Source organism: Crocodylus porosus, unplaced genomic scaffold, assembly GCF_001723895.1.
Source record: "Crocodylus porosus isolate Cpor-Errol unplaced genomic scaffold, CroPor_comp1, whole genome shotgun sequence".
Classification (NCBI taxonomy): domain Eukaryota; kingdom Metazoa; phylum Chordata; order Crocodylia; family Crocodylidae; genus Crocodylus; species Crocodylus porosus.
In genome coordinates, this window is record NW_017728949.1 from 11,676,375 (window position 1) to 11,683,941 (window position 7,567).

Below are 7,567 nucleotides of genomic sequence, written 5' to 3' on the forward strand. Positions count from 1 at the left end.
GGGTCATGTGACCCCAGTATTCTTTCCTGCCATTGCAGGGGGTCGGACTAGATGATCTGCTCAGGTCCCTTCCAACCCTAGAAGCTATGAAACTATGAAACCAGAAACAAAGTTATTATACAATGTTGTGTAATAATTTTGTGGCTTATTCCTTGCTTTATCACACCATTAATTGCATTAATGTGTGGCCAGGTAACATCTTAAAATGTGATTAACTAATTAATCATGTTTAAATTGTAATGTGCCAGAGACCTTGGAGATTATTTATTTTTGTGACAATATGCATAGTGAGTTCCGTATTAAGGAAGGAAGGATGGTTTTGTGGTCACAATGTGGGAACATGATTACAGTGCATGCAGATAGAAGTTTTGAACACAGGACAGCCAATTAAGAGAGACAGGTTCCTGGCTGGTATAAATTGACACAGCTGCCTGATATTAGTAGCATTACACTTATACCATGGGCTCTAATGGTATAATTCTAGTTCTATAGCAACTTGAAGAGCTGACCACAGAATGAACATGATCCACCAGCAGTAGTTCATATGGAATCTATTAGGCAGTCGTACTATCAAACTTGAACTTGTACTTTTCATGGTGATGACTGTCTGACCATTTAGCTTTCTACCCTTCCCCTTCTTTGGCTTTTTAATCCAGAATCAAACCCCATACACTCCATGGACATTGTACCAAATTCTCTATCAGTGTAAATGATAAAGCTCCATTAATTTCAGTGGAATTTCACTTTTTTACACTAAAAAGGAACTTGGTCACTTGGTCTTATGTCTAAAGGATCACTCTTCCTCTCTCATTTCTTTTGTCTGACCAACACAGTATTTCCTTAACTGTGGATACTGCCATTTAATCCATCTAATTTTCTTTAAGACCTCCAACCCATTAATTTTCTTCACTTTGTGTAGGCCTTAGACCCTTCTTCCTCTTTTTATACTCTTAGGACCATTGATACAATAGTTAATGGCATCTACTCCAATTTCTTTACTGATGCTTCTCTCCCATTGTGCCATCAGTCTTAAGTAAACATCAGCCAGATGCCACATACTATTCATATACTTCCCGAGCTCTTGTTCTAGCACTATTGAATATCTCCACAGAAAATGAATAATATTTCAAACAAAACAAAAAGCCACAATTTCCTTCACTGCTAATTTAGCCTTTCTCCCTGCACTATTGTCCTCTTTCTTGCAAATCAGCTTTATTTTTCCTTGATTAAGTTTCATACTTCTAAGTTCTACAGCCAGTCTTCCAAACTCAGTTCCATTCTTAAATTCTTTGCCCATTGATTAGGACCTCACTGACTTCTTCAGGGAGATGTTCTGCTGTCCTTTCCAAACTTCTTCTCCTTTTCCTTTGCAATTGCTCTCCTACTCTGCATCTCCATCCTCTCCACCTGTCCCTTTATCTCTGTCCCTTCCTGGCTGTTAACCAGTGGGGACTGCCCTTGGTTCCCATTCTCATACCTCCATCTTTTCTGCTCTTTGGGTTTCTTCCACTCAGAGTATATTTTAATTAACCAAATCTGAAAAACATCCTGACTGTTAAGTCTCCTCTGTCTCTGCATGAACTTTCTAATTTCCCTTCATCTCTAAACTCATTAAATTTGCAAATGAACTTCCTTATGATTTAAATTTAAAGCTATTGCTTTGACTTCCTCTCCTCTAATTCAGTCCCAGGTGCATTTTACTTTGTTTTCTCTTGTCTTCTAACTACTTTAACTGCTCAGCTAATCTCCAGTGGCCTTTCCTTGGTCAAAGGAGAGGACCTTGACTCCATGATCATTCTCCCAGATCTCTCTCCTCTTCACAATATCACTCTCTCCTCTCTCATGTCTTTTTATTCTTGGTATTTCTAATACTGTCCTTTTAGGCTTCTATTGCCACTTTTCCAGCCACTCTCATTTAATTAATTAATTTAAACATTTTATCATCTTTCCTTCTCTTACACTCTGTAAAATTGTCTGAGTTATCCTTTGCCCTGTCTTTCCTCTTTAAAACTTTTTTTCACTGGGGCTGTAAGCAGAAATCTCAGTCCAGGCAGGACCAAATGGAAACATCACAGGCCTTTACACATGTAGCCCTTCCAAGAACATGTTGCTTCTCAGTTGGCCAGAGAGCACCAGCCTGACTGTCTTGCCCTGGGATGATTGTTAATTAACCTGAATAAGCTGTGATTAATTTATAGGCACAAAAGGGAAAGGGAGTGTTAGCATATTTTATCTTGCATATTTCACAGGTACATAAAGTGTGACAATGGATTAATATATCTGTAGGCCTCATCTGGACTACTCTATCCAGTTTTGGGCCCCACACTTCAAGAAGGATTTGGACAGTTTGGATAGAGTCCAGTGCAGAGCTACTGGATCTTGGGAAGAAAGACTTATGAGAAAAGGGAGACAAGACTAGAGTTATTTAGTCTGGAGAAGAGAAGACTGAGCAGGGAAGGAGTTATTAATAGTATTCAACTATCTAAAGGGCAATTACAAAGAGAATGGGGGTAGGGGGGGGGTTTCTGTGGCCATAGGGGACAGGACTAAGAACAATGACCTCAAGTGGTAGTGGAGAATAATTAGGTTGGAGTTTAGGAAGAATCTTCTGACTATGAGGATGGTCAAGCACTGGAACAGGTTACCTAAAGAAATTGTGGAATCTCCATCCTTGGTAGTTTTCAAGGGCAAGTTGACAGTCACTTGGCTGGGATGGTTTAGTCAGGGAGGATCCTGAATTGAACAGGGGGCTGGAGTGGATGACTTTGTGAGGTCCCTTCCAGTCCTACTTTCCTATGATCTCAGGACAAAATAATTTTTCTCAAGAGAAATGCTATATCTGTAGACACCCTGGGAGATTGTCCCTTTTCATAGTTATTCAGATGTTACATGTAAACTGGTGATTTGCAAATCTCCCAACTTCTAACCTGTTTAACTATGTCATAGTTTCATAGTTGGTAGGGTCGGAAGGGACCTGAGCAGATCATGGAGTCCGACCCCCTGCCATGTACAGGAAAGAGTACTGGGGTCCCGACAAGGTGTTTATCAAGCCTCATTTTAAAGACCTCCAGGGTAGGAGTCTTCACCACTTCTCTTGGAAGTTGGTTCTAGATCCTAGCTGCCCTGACAGTAAAGTAGTACCTCCTGATATCTAGTCTAAATCTACCCTCTGCCAGTTTGTGACCATTATTTCTTGTTACTCCTGGTAGTGCTCAGGGGAACAGGGACTCCCCCAATGCCTGCTGGTCCCCTCTGACTAGTTTGTAACAGGCCACTAGATCCCCCCTCAGCCTTCTCTTGTGGAGGCTTGAATAGGTGCAGGTCCCTTAGCCTCTCCTCGCAGGGCCTGCCCTGCTGCCCCCTGATCATGTGAGTGGCCCTCCTCTGGCCCCCTCCATGTTGTCCACATCCCTCCTGAAGTGCAGCACCCAGAACTGGATGCAGCTATACATTTCAACCTGTCACTTCAGCATTCGTGTCTTGATAGCTTGTTGTTAACAGTTAAAAAGAGCTCCTTATCTGCCCCCTTTATTCTCTTTCCACTTCTCACATTCTTTGTGTCTGCTGAAAGCATCCTCATCTCCTGCAGTCATTATATGTTCATGCTTTCTAAAAGTTTGAAACAATGAATCTCATCTCCTCTGTCTTTTTGACATCAGTACCATCCTTCCTATGATGTGGACTTGTGACTCTGATCACAAGTAATCTTTGTGGTCTTTGTCACCTTTGCTTTCCTCTCCATTTGTTATCTTTGCTTTTCTCTCCATTTAAACTGACACCAACAGCATTTTCTTCTATGACATCTCTAAAATCCATCCTTTTTCTCTTTGTCTATTGTCAAAAGAGTGGCCCAATCCTTTCAGAATTTATGTTCTTGATTATTTTAATCCAATTTTCCAAATATTCCCATCCTCCCATTACTCTCTTTATTGGAGGTCATCCTAAACACTGTTTGCATCTATATGTGCAGTTAATGTGCAGCAATAAACTCTGGTGCATATCGTATCAGTTTATTGCTCCTGGGCACTGTGTTTACTTGTGGATCTGGGACTGCAGCATGCTGAGACAGGTTGGAGCAGCCCTGGCTGGCAAGCGGTCCAGGGGCTCAGCCTGCCAAGCCAGGGTTGCTCGGACCCAGCTCAATACGCTGGCAGACAGCCCCTGCACTGAAGCACTGTCATGTCCCAGCCAGTGCTGTCAGCATCTCCATGTGTGTTGTGGTGGAATAAAAAACTCCAGTCAGGATAGTGTTTGTATTTACAAATACTAACCTGTGGCTGAATTAATTAGTTTATTCCATCCGCATATCACTGCACATGTAGACACTGAGATGTTTACTGTGGAGGTTATTAGACAACTCCACTGTAATCATCTCACGTAGATTCACCCATTGTGGCCCAGAACATCATTCATTTGCTTCGTATTACCTTCTTTTTTGAATCCATTTGTTTGTTCCCTACCTGTATCAATTCATGCTGGGATATTCCAAGAATGCTTTTCTCTTGCAAAGCTGCCTAGACAGTTGTTATGTAGATTTATGACTCAATTTCCTCATTTATTCTATCCAAACGTATTCCTGATTTTCTTATTCTGTGCCTTTCTCCATGTTTCTCTGATACTCTTCATCAATGTGTGCCAATCACTCTTCCTCCCTTCATTTTCATTTCCCCCCCCCCCCACTTCCATGAGGCTTGTTTGCATTTCCTTCCATAAATAGCTCTTGCTTTATTACGTCTGTTGTTTGCCTGTGCTGTCACTGGGCCAAGAGCTTAGTTTTCACTTGCTGTTTATCACGTGTCCTGAAACTTGGAATACCATTAATCTTCATCATCATTGTCATCTTCAGTATCATTCCAAGGACACAAACATTCCTGGGTTTTAGGCATAGTTTAAGGATGCAAAAACTTGAATTAAACTCTAAAATATTAAACCATGCTTGCAGCTGGGATCTGTAAAAAGATACATACCACTTCAGCTAAAGATGTCATTTCTTTATAAAGGAAGTAAAGCTTCTAAGATTGCAAGATAAGAGAGAGATATTAAACATCGTAAGAACACACTGTTCTGAAAAGGGATATACGTCCACTTATTAAGGGGTTATGATAAAAGATTTTTGGTTCATTTCTAAATCTTAATGAGTAAACAGCTATCTTCAATGAGGAGTTCATGATTAAAATCCTAACATTATATTCCTTGGAGATTATTCATGGCATGGAAATCATAATTCTTTTTTGTGTGTATAGAAACCATGATAATGCATATGTAGAAGATGTAAGTTACTTTCAGGGTATCAGATCAGAATGGCAGAACCATCCTTCACTATAACAATCATTCCCTCTAATTTCGAAAGCAGCAGCAATCAGTTAGCTATTTTTTTCCTTGCTTCATTATATGCCATGTGGCTTCTTAATATTTCTTTTAAATTACAAGACCATATTAAGGAAATTAATTTTGATCATTGTGAATTCCTCCTGTCAGACAGAATCTGCATATCAGGGTAAATGATCTCAGTCCCTTTGTAACAATGAACTTGTGCTCAAGATTCACGATTTTTGTTTAATTATTTTTGTAATTCACTGACTGTGAGATGTGTACTTGATGTATTACAATAGACCTTTTAGGGTTTTCTAGCAAGACATTTAATTCAGATGATGCATCTTATACTTGTAAGTAGAAAGAGTTCAGATTTTGGCAAAGCATTACATTACAATTACATTTAAAAGACAAAGTGGTTTTGAATCACAGCGCAGAAGCTGAGAGTCATTTTTCACAGAACAAGTAAGTATATTTGCACTAAATATAACAGACTTAGGCCTTATTTTAAATTCTAATGAAGAAAAAAGAAACTGGACTTCAAGTTCTAGCACTGTAAAACAGTACCAGCCTGTTAGTGGAGCTACACCAGTATACAGCTACTGTTATTTCAGTTCTGGACTCTCTTTTTCCCTTGTGTTCAGTTTATAGATTTAGGGTCAGTTTCAAATACTTTTTTTTCATGTTGGCTAATACATTAACCCAACATTTTCTGGGGGTGTGTGGGGAAAGGGCCAAAATGACCCAGCTTTAAGCTGCAGCAAGCCAGGCCAGCAGTAGAACCTGGCCACCTTCTCCCCGTCTCCCTACCCCACACTTCCAGGACTCCCACTGCCCCACTGCAGCATGGCACAGACAGAGCTCCCCCTCCACTAAAGCCACAGCTCTGTAGGCTGGATCCAAAGTTGCTGAACCTTGCCTTAATCCATAGGATTTCAGTGGGACTATTTGTGTGATATTAAACTATTGGGCATGAAACTAGCTGTTTTCAGTGATTATTCTCCAAAAAATGCAAGTTCTTCTTTCTCTTATTCATGTTGATTTCCTTTGGAGTATAAAGACAAAATAACTCTACTGATTTTGCTGGAGCAATGATAATTTTCACCAGCTGAAGATTGGCCCCAACTGAGCAGGTTCTTAGTGCTTTAAATCATGACTTCGGAGAGTCTTTCAGAATTTCAAGGACAAATCGAAGAAAATAAATGGCTGATCTCTGATGGAATCTTCCTTAAAGGTTTTGTAAATTTAAGAAGTGCCATTATTTTGATCCTATCCAAAAGAAAAAAAAAAGAATGGCTGACCAGCCTTTAAAAAATTATTAGGTTGCTTAAGGAACAGTGAGTATTGCACTAAAATATCACGTGGAAATTAATTGGGATCTGAAATCTTAAGTGGAATATGTTCTGATTTGTGCATGTATATATTTTTTAAAACAGTAGGGAAGAAGCTCAGAATATGATCATAGTGTTGATATGGATGTTTCTATATCTAGGTTTCCTCGCTTATCCCAAGAAATTAGAAATATTTTTCTTTGATCAGTGTTCTTTGCTCTAGGGCTCTGATCTGGTTTTATTTTATTTAATGCTTCCTCCTTCCATGCTGGGAGGTCCAGTTCTTCTTCCCATCATTTCAGTCTGCCCTGGTGATGTCAAAAGGCTGATACATCTGATCTGTGAAATAAACAGAAAAAATGAGTTGCTTGCTTGGTGCTGAACTAGTGGGAAGACCCTTTCCTTTCAGATCATGGTACAGAGGTGCCTTGAGAAACAAAGGGAACATACTGGTGTGCGACCAGAATTGCTACAGAGATTAGTACCTCAAGGCAGGTCACCTTCTAACCACAGGACTTCCAGCTTATACAACTTCTTTGTACTGCCAGAGTAGCATAAAAATAATTAGTATGTCTCAGGATCTAACCTGATTAATATTAGCTTAGGACACTGTTTCCCAAACTTGATCCCCCAGGCACACTTGTTTCTGGACTAAAATTGGCAGCACACTTGACTCTTACACCCAAAAAGGTATGTGTGTGGGTGTGTGTGGGGGTGTGTGTGTGTGTGTGTGTGTATGTTAGGGCTGTGTGAAACTTCAGGTGGTGATTTGATTCAGAGGAGATTCATCCCGATTCGGTGACCAGATCTCCAAATCTAAATTGAATCAGGGGACTAATAAAAAGGTCCAAATTGATTCAAAGCTCTCTGAATCTTCGGAAAAGGTTCAAAGAGCTTCAATGATTTGGGCAGTCCCCGCCAGC

General features: G+C 40.1%; 1 protein-coding gene and 1 long non-coding RNA gene across 3 annotated transcripts in view; one reads left to right on the forward strand and one right to left on the reverse strand.

Moving 5' to 3' along the window:
• The window catches only part of SPAG16 (sperm associated antigen 16), a 924,455-nt gene that overhangs the window by 435,761 nt on the left and 481,127 nt on the right, over positions 1 to 7,567 (forward strand). The window lies entirely within an intron of this gene.
• Positions 5,624 to 7,567, reverse strand: part of LOC109322935 — a 76,123-nt gene continuing 74,179 nt past the window's right edge. Inside the window, exon 3 of the long non-coding RNA XR_002104512.1 lies at positions 5,624 to 6,983. This is a non-coding gene — a long non-coding RNA (uncharacterized LOC109322935). The remainder of the gene's footprint in view (positions 6,984 to 7,567) is intronic.